The 8,753-nt window shown below is 35.4% G+C and overlaps 1 long non-coding RNA gene across 1 annotated transcript in view; it reads left to right on the top strand.

The window, feature by feature from the left end:
• Positions 1 to 3,692: 3,692 nt before the first annotated feature.
• Positions 3,693 to 8,753, top strand: part of LOC133096317 (uncharacterized) — a 199,020-nt gene continuing 193,959 nt past the window's right edge. Inside the window, exon 1 of the long non-coding RNA XR_009701765.1 lies at positions 3,693 to 3,768. This is a non-coding gene — a long non-coding RNA (uncharacterized LOC133096317). The remainder of the gene's footprint in view (positions 3,769 to 8,753) is intronic.

Below are 8,753 nucleotides of genomic sequence, written 5' to 3'. Positions count from 1 at the left end.
AAAGCCACTGAAGTGTACACTTCAAAATGGTTAATTTTATGTTACATGAAGTATGTATGTCTCAATTTTTGAAGTGCTATAAAATTTTTGACCAAGACGTCAAGAATTTCAAATTCTAGTTCCTGGGCCTATTATATAATCTGATATATGATGACATTTGTATTAATTCTTAGCAAAAGAACAAAATCAGTGGCAGTATAATGATTTTCCCCTAAAACTGAATATATTCAATTTAAAGGAATAATTTTAACATATTATTGACCCGGGGATTTTTGTAGAGACTAACACCTGTGGCCAGCAATTTGTTATGTAAGTGAATATTGAAACACCCGTGTTTGAGTAAATATCAACAACGTTTTTTGCACTTAATATATTTATTTGAAACTTTGAACATGTCTTACTAAAGCATTCTAATATTTCGTTAGAGCGTGATAGGCAGTATAGCAGGCACCTCTGTGCAGGGGAACAGAACATCTATTACAAATATACTGTGTTTCACTGCACTTTCCACTGGAAGAGCAGACTCTACACTTCCTGGCGGCATTTTTTTTTTTTTTTAGTCCTGTGGGTGTTATTTCCTCTAGAATATGTTCTTTTATTTTATTTGATAGTCGACAAGGTGGATCTTTGCAGGGGACTCTTTTAGAAATGCCACAAGAAGGACCAGGTGCGGGACTACCACTACATTCACCAGAATGGTCAGTTACCCATTCTCTAGCTATTGCTAACAAAAATTGCTTGTAAGTCATTTTATTCTGTGCACTAAGGCTACAATAAATTTTAAATGCATTGAATAAACTGCAATTACTCAAATAGAAAACCACTTTTTTATACCATTTTCGAGTTTTCCAGGGGATATTGAAGTTTGCCAGATATTGATCGGATCAATTAACTCCTTTCATATATTTATTATACTCTAATATGCAAGTGGGCTTAGTTATCTGACGGCCAGTCCTCCTGTCTTCCTTTCCTGTAGATGCTATGGAGGCATCATGAATAGTTGTCACCATGCGGACTAGCCTGTTGTCTTTCCTTATGAGAAGAATCACTTCTCCCTTCCGTAAGAATGTCATTTCTCCCCTCTGTAGATTTTTAGATTCCTCCTTTAATTGGTTTGGTAGACCACAATTCTCTCTTATAGTCCCACAAACTCTGGTTTTATTTTTCAACAATATTTCAGATGTGGACACACTGTTGTAATGATTGGTAAATATGGTGCCATGAACCAAGACAAGGTTGTAGGACCGATAATACTGTTTCTTGCAGTTTCTTTCCTTCACCCATGTAAATCTCAAGGTTGCATATATATTTGCAGTTTCGCTAACCATCCTGACCAAAATTCCATATTTCTCAAGTTTTCCAGGATTATAGGTTTTGAATCTGAGTCGTCTTCTCCACTTTATCATTGCCTCCTCAAGTGATAGCTCTTGTTTGGGTATATAGATCGATTGAAATTTTGGTAGAAAATAATCCAGAAGAGGTTTAACATTTGAAATTCTGTCTGTAGGAAGTGGAGTTTCTGAGTTATAGTTAAAGTGAAGCAATGTCATTATTTATTTGAACCTTCGCCTCATCATAATCTTTGGAAAGATAAGTGTTTAAAGTAAGGGATCAGTCGACCAATATTCTTTCCAGTGTGACTTTCTTATTTGTCCCATCAAAATTATTAATCCAAGAAACTTCTTCATGTCACTGTTGGTTACATCAGTCCATTTTAAAGCCTTATCATACTTTTTATATGATTTTTTTATTCTGTTGGTGATACAAGTTTGTTTGAGAAGTGACCAACTCGAAAAAGTCATTACTAAAAATTAATTCTGTTATTTCACTAACACTTTGCGGGTTATTACATTCAGTAGTTACACCTGACACACCTGTAAGATCTTCTAATTTTCATGAAATGTTGTCTTCAATCCACTCTTCTGTAGAAGCAAAGGAGCATTCTCCAGCACTGTGAGTTTCATTTTCACTCGCCATATCAAAATCAATCACTAAGGTTTTTTGTCTTTTTGTGGGTCTAATATTCACATCATCTGAATCAGAACTATATTCTGAAAAACTGTCATCTTCTGAGACACTAGTATATATGTCGCTCAGACAATCAGAGAAAGTATCTGCATAAAGTACACTGAAAAATTCTTCTTCACTCAAAATTTCATGATGCATCATTTTTGAAAATTTTACGGTAATGAACTTGTGTTTATAATATACACAAGGTTGGAACAAAAACCTAATGGAGCAAAATATGAATGATAATAACATAAGTTGTATAATGAACCCATGATCAATTTTAAGCTTTAACAACTTCACAGGGTGATGTTAATTGTATCACTCTCTAAAAACGTATTGATACGTCTCTGGTCAGTAACATTCGGGTAACAAAAGACGTATTAATACGTCTTTGGTCAATAAATTGTTAAAAAACAACCTTATGTTAAATCCCCAATTAAAAAAAATTTACTGATTCATTAAATCCAGAATGCTGGAACCACTGAAATAACTTCTCATTTTAATCATCATGTCACATGGCACAATGAACAACTCATTTTAATGGTCATGGCACATGGAAAAACTTTGGAAAATGGTAGCTATTAAAGTGTAAGCAGCATTATTACTTAGTTAAATTAAGTACATAAGAATATGTATTTGATGGACCAGCATATAAATCCAAACTCAATCCAAACCCCTACTAAACAGGGGTTTAGGCAAATCACTTAATTTCTCTGAAGTACATTTTAAATATCTCAGATCCTGCATACCAGCCCTCCTAAAAGTCTCTGAACGTGGGTTTTGTTTCTTAGATGGTATCTTGGTGATACTTTGCAAGGAAGTCAGGCCCTCCACAAGTTAATAATAATGATAATAATAACAACAATGATAATAATAATAAAGTAATAATAGGTAACATGTATTTAGTGTTTACTTTGTATGAGGTACTGTGCCAAGCCCTTTCTGTGTATTTACTTATTGAATCTTCCTCACAACAGCCCTATTAAGTGAGAACCAAAAAATCCATTTTATACTTAAGGGTACTGAGGCACAGAGAAGTTGTGATGTGGCCAGAGTCACAGTGCTAAGAAGTGGTGGAGCTATTAGATCCTAAGGGCTCTCTTAAAGGATAAGAAACAAACCATATCAATGTGTGAAGAGGCAGACAGTTGACACAGAATGCCTGGAATCATTTCCTTCTAACCCTACTAAACATACACACATGCAGGAAAATGGCAAAAACACATAAATGTAGATAGACATGCAGAGGGCAAAGCCGTAGAATGAAGAAGAAAACAACCTTAGGATTGACTCAGCTCTCTGGAGGGGAAAACCTCTACAACTCTAGTGAGAAGCATTGTAGTTAAAACTATGCCTTTACCTACATATCAGGTCATATCTATAATTAGTTGATTACATTTGGCTTCACAGGAAATCAAGTTAGGAGCAGATTTTATAGTAGGTGATTCCATTTGTCTCAAGCAAATGAAACCTAAAAGTTCCATTCGGGATCCACATGGTATAAGTTAAATCACAAATACCTGAATCCTTAAGTTTGCTGTGGAGTTGACCATTCAGTAACTAGGCAGAATGGATCAATAAGACTGACCTTCCTATATCTATCTTTGTCCAGGTGAGGGATTGTTAAATGGCTGATATCTGAAGGACCGATTTCAAAGGCACTTTCCTTTTGACTTTAGGAAGGAACAGCTAATTGGCCGGCCATGAAGAACTGAGGAAGCAGACCTACACCTCAAGTCTCTATGATGTCTTTTCAAGGTATGTAAAAAGCTTTGGCTCTACCTGAGTTCAAACTCAGGCTCTGCTACTTACCAATTGAGGGGTCCTAGAAAATTACTTGCAGACATGGTCTTTCCCCATTTAGAATTTACATCCTAGGTAGTAGCTTCTTTAGCTTCCATCAGTCCACCAGAATAAAACTTCTAAATTTTTCTGGAGCAAATATTTGGGACTGACTATGTTTCCAAACTTTAATGTGCATTCAAATCTATGTTAATCTTGTTAAAATGCAGATTCTTATTCATTTGGCCTGCCTAGGATCTGAGATTCTACTTTTTTAACAAGCTCCCGGGTGATATCAATGTTGCTGGTCTGGAGACCACATTTTAAGAATCGAGGGTTTCAGTGAAATGTAAGGGAAAATATCTGAGTTTCTGAAAATTCATCCAGCTAACAAAACTGTGTGACTAGTCCATAACTTGTTGTGGTTCTCTTAACATTGTAGGAGAGAAAAAACTTTCCCTCTGCTCTCCTAGGTTCAATAGCTGGGTCTATAAAATAAATTCATGACAGGCAGATTAACAGCATTAAAGGTAAACACATTTAATAATTTTTATTATAACACACCGGGGCATCACAGAAAAAAAAAAAGTGAACACCCCAAAAAGCAGTGAGATCTGAGAGCTTATATACTGTCTTAATAGGGGAAGGTGGGAGACATAGGCAACCTAGGGGAGAGTAAATGATTTTTAAGAATGATAAATGGGCTCTTAGAAGAATAGATGGGAGATATGATGATGGTTTGTGACAAAGTTTATCTGGGTTTGGAGTTGACATCTAGTGTCTTCCCAGGTGATAAGAGTCAATCCTCGGGAGGGGATTTATGACAATTGAATTCCTTTTGGAGGATCTGTCTTTAGGCAGGTGAAGGGAAGTTCAGAGAAAGCTCTTGCCATTTTTCATGTGTTCAGCTCACAATAATATAACAAAGCGGCATATTTTGGGGTGGCATGTCCAGAACTCCTTCAACAGCCATACTAAATTCAAATGTTTGCTTCTCAGTGTTGGAACTTTTCCTTTGAAATGTTCCTGCTCCTTAATCATTAGGAGGCTTAGCTCTTCTTAGAGGGATGTATAACAACTCACATTCACATCTTCATTAATATTATGAGTACTGTATACTCAATGATTGGTTCTGGACTTTGAGAGGAATTACAATCCCAATAAAAGATTTCTTGAATCTTTTATCATGACAAAATGCTTGGACAAATAAAAATGTGAAAAATTGTAATTGTAAAATAACTAAAATCTCTAGATCTCATTGTAAAGCAATTAATAATGAATAGAGAAATGGTTACGTAAAATTCAAATGCTAATAATGATAAGTACTTAATCTACCATAAAGTAAAAGCCCAGCCAAAAAAAAGACCCATCTTGCACCAGAATACATGTTCAAAAATCAATATTTGCATGCCCAAGACTTGTTTGAGAAGGCAATTATGGTCTCACAAGTAAATCATAAGAATTTTTAAAATTTAGTAAATGCTGTATTTATGTGACAGACAAGAACCACTCTGAAGGAATCATTATGGTTTGGGAAATGATATGCAATTTCAAAATCATCTAAATCATTTCAATTGCCTGTATTTACATTTATATAATGGGTATTTATAATGGTGATTATTTTAGAACTTACCTTGTTTTCCTGGATCTCACATTGGTTTCTATGGGAACGAGAATGGCTCTAAAGAGGAGCATTTTAAGAACTCTTTTCACATTCAGTGACTGCTAACTGAACTGCAAATTCTGTTTGTCTGTTCAATGGTTTTTAACTCTTAAATTTTAACACAGAAATAAAAGTTGGGCATCTAGCTTCATAAATCATTTTAAATAATAAAAACTTTTTATGAAACATCTGGCACATTGAAACATTTGAAAACAAAATAACTAGCTTTAGGAGCTAATAATCTGTTCACGTTATTAAATTCATTAGTGATAGTGATTAATCCACATTAGCCATATGCTTGCTCTTGGAAAATTGTGTAAAGAAAACTTCATCTGATATATTGTTGTAATACATTTTCTCTGTTATTGATATGTATTATGTGTGTGTATATATTTTTTCCTTATCTTTGTAAACATCCCTTTAAAAAGCAGTGTAAAATGTTCTATGTTTAAAGTTTCCCATTACCAGTGCCTCACCCATCCTCTGCTGTTATTTACCCGAGTACTGTGTTGTACCTTTACTATGCTCTTATACCAGCTGGAACTTATTTTTACTATTTTCTGAAACAAGCTCATAAGTCTTCGAATTTCAATTTTTCTTTTTCTTGGAATAGATTCTTAGATCATAAAAAGCTCGATGTCTAACTTATATATTACATTTGTGCAGTTTACTGTGTTTAATATTTCCCCACATTTCATGTTTTCCCATAAACTTTATTTTTTTAATTCCCTGGAGAAATGATAGTTCAGTATATTTTTATTTAAATCCCTCTCAAAGTAATTAAAAGCCACTAAAAATAAGAGAAGCTTATTTCAGAAGAGAGTGCTAAAACTAAATTTTTGTTATACACAAACTGTAAAAGATGCCGGTTGAAAGCACATGGCATCCCATAACCAGCTTATGTAATAGCTACTCTGGTTATTGCTGACATATAATCTGTGTCTTAAATCCAAAAAGTACAAGTTGATGGCAGAGCGCCAGACAGGGTGAAATAAGTGAGAGTGTTTTTTAATCTTTCCTGGATTGGTGGATTTCTGCCCTCTATCAGTGTGGCCTTGGTCAGGATTGCTAGAGACTAGTGAGAGTTCCAGAAGTGAAGCTACCAGCATGTGTGACCAAGAAACCATCATATAACTCACTGACCTGGTATAAACTCCAAGAAGTTGTTTTTTTCTTTCTTAAAAGTATTTTTCATTCAGATTTAATTTTATGAAGTAAATTAAGGATTACTACATGTTGAAAAAGTGAAGACAAATAAATGGGAAACATATAACTAGATGTTTTGGGGAAATGATTAATTGATTGGCTCTTCTATCAATATTTTTTTTCTTTTTTTGAGAGTAGATCTTTTTTTTTTAAATTAATTTATTTATTTTATTTATCTTTGGCTTCGTTGGGTCTTCGTTGCTGCACGCGGGCTTTCTCTAGTTGCGGCGAGCAGGGGCTACTCTTCATTGCAGTGCGTGGGCTTCTTATTGTGGTGGCTTCTCATTGCGGAGCACAGGCTCTATGCACACGGGCTTCGGTAGGTGTGCCATGCAGGCTCAGTAGTTGTGGCTCGCAGGCTCTAGAGTGCAGGCTCAGTAGTTGTGGCGCATGGGCTTAGTTGCTCCGCGGCATGTGGGATCTTCCCGGACCAGGGCTTGAACCCGTGTCCCCTGCATTGGCAGGCCGGTTCTTAACCACTGCACCACCAGGGAAGCCCTATCAATATTTTTTAAAAGTTGACTTTGAAGGGAAGCAGAAAACAAGCTGAAAAGTAAAAGCAAGTATTATGTTAATCATCAGAAGAGAAATATTTATCTTGAAAAGTATCTGAATCTGAAGGTAAGGAATATGATTGTCCATCAAGGCTACTCAAAATGAGGTCCAAGGACCAGTGCCCATCTGAGACAAGATAAATACAGAAAATGAGTGTAAATTTGAAAATCTAGAGCAGTTGACATTACTACTTCACCCAACCCTGTGATTTTGTATTTTACAAAACTCAGTCCATGGCATTTGGCGATTTAAAAAATTTTCCCTTTACTACAATTAGTTTGAGATGCATTGATCTAGCATAAATTACTATAAACAAACAAACAAAAAGAATGCCATTTGAACTTCATAGTATTGAAAACAATTTAACCTGTGTGATTCTGTCTGAAAAACAGCTGGGAAATGAAAGGTTTTTATCTCTGAAAGATTTCTTTCTAGCCCTATAACCATATATTTACTTTCATTAAGATTACAGTAAAGGAGGCTGAAGTGGATATTCTTTCCTTTTGCAGATATAAAATGAAAAGGGCAAAGGACTTAAATAAGATATCTGACATTACACAATTATCATCAAAATTTTAAACTCAAGTGAAGAGGATTGCACAGAACTTATTTAATATTCTGGTGAATAAAAATACCCTAGTTGATTATGACAGTGAATCAGATATATTTGCAATGTCACATGGTAGATGGCAGTGCTTTGTCTTCAGGTTTCAGAAGGAAAAGCATTATGTTACAGTGGTTCAATGGATGGTTAGTGAAAGTACACATACTAATAATCAAGATGAAGAGTTTGAAGGAATTCAATAAGCAAAAATAAAATTAAACAAAGAGAATGTAGAAAGATTAAGGGAGGAACACATGTATAGTTTGGCTAAGGAACAGACAGAGCAGAAATGTAAGTCCACACTTCTCTGAAAGGTATAAGATCCCCAAAGAGAAAGGGCTTGCTACCTTGGACTACCAATAGGGAAAATAAAATGAAAATATGAAAGGGAAAGTTTAGACAAACACTGAGAATTTTTGTTAATTGTTAAGAGTATTAGGTTAGTTGAGTGGGTGCCCAAAGGAATCTCTGAGGACATTTAAAACCTCATTGAACAAAGCCGTGGGCATTGTATTGTGTAGAGCAAGAGTTCAATGGCAAGGGGGATGGACTGGATCAACTGTGAGGTCTTTTCCAGCTCTAATTTCTACTATTCCATAGCTCTGGGAAGAATAGTTGCTAAATTGCTTGATTAACCCAGGAAAAAATAAAACTCAACATAAGAATAAAGCCCCAGACAAAACAGTGAAGTCAGCCAAAATTGAAACACGCCCTTCCAAAGAGACAAAAAAAAAAAAGAACCTAAATCTTGCATCATACCCCAAGGTGGACAAACTCAGGCTTTGGCAACTTGCCCAGCGTAATAAGTTCCAGAGACAGGACCCTTCAGTGAGCAAGACAAACCAACAGGTTGGGAGAGTTCAACTTCTCAGACAGACTTGCAAAACCTCCCAGCTGATCTTAATACTAGATCAGGCTCAAAAATTGAAAAGG

The sequence above is a fragment of the Eubalaena glacialis genome, chromosome 8 (genome assembly GCF_028564815.1).
Source record: "Eubalaena glacialis isolate mEubGla1 chromosome 8, mEubGla1.1.hap2.+ XY, whole genome shotgun sequence".
Taxonomy (NCBI): Eukaryota; Metazoa; Chordata; class Mammalia; order Artiodactyla; family Balaenidae; genus Eubalaena; species Eubalaena glacialis.
The sequence above is the reverse complement of the archived record's forward strand: the minus strand, read 5'-3'. Positions and strand labels throughout refer to the sequence as shown.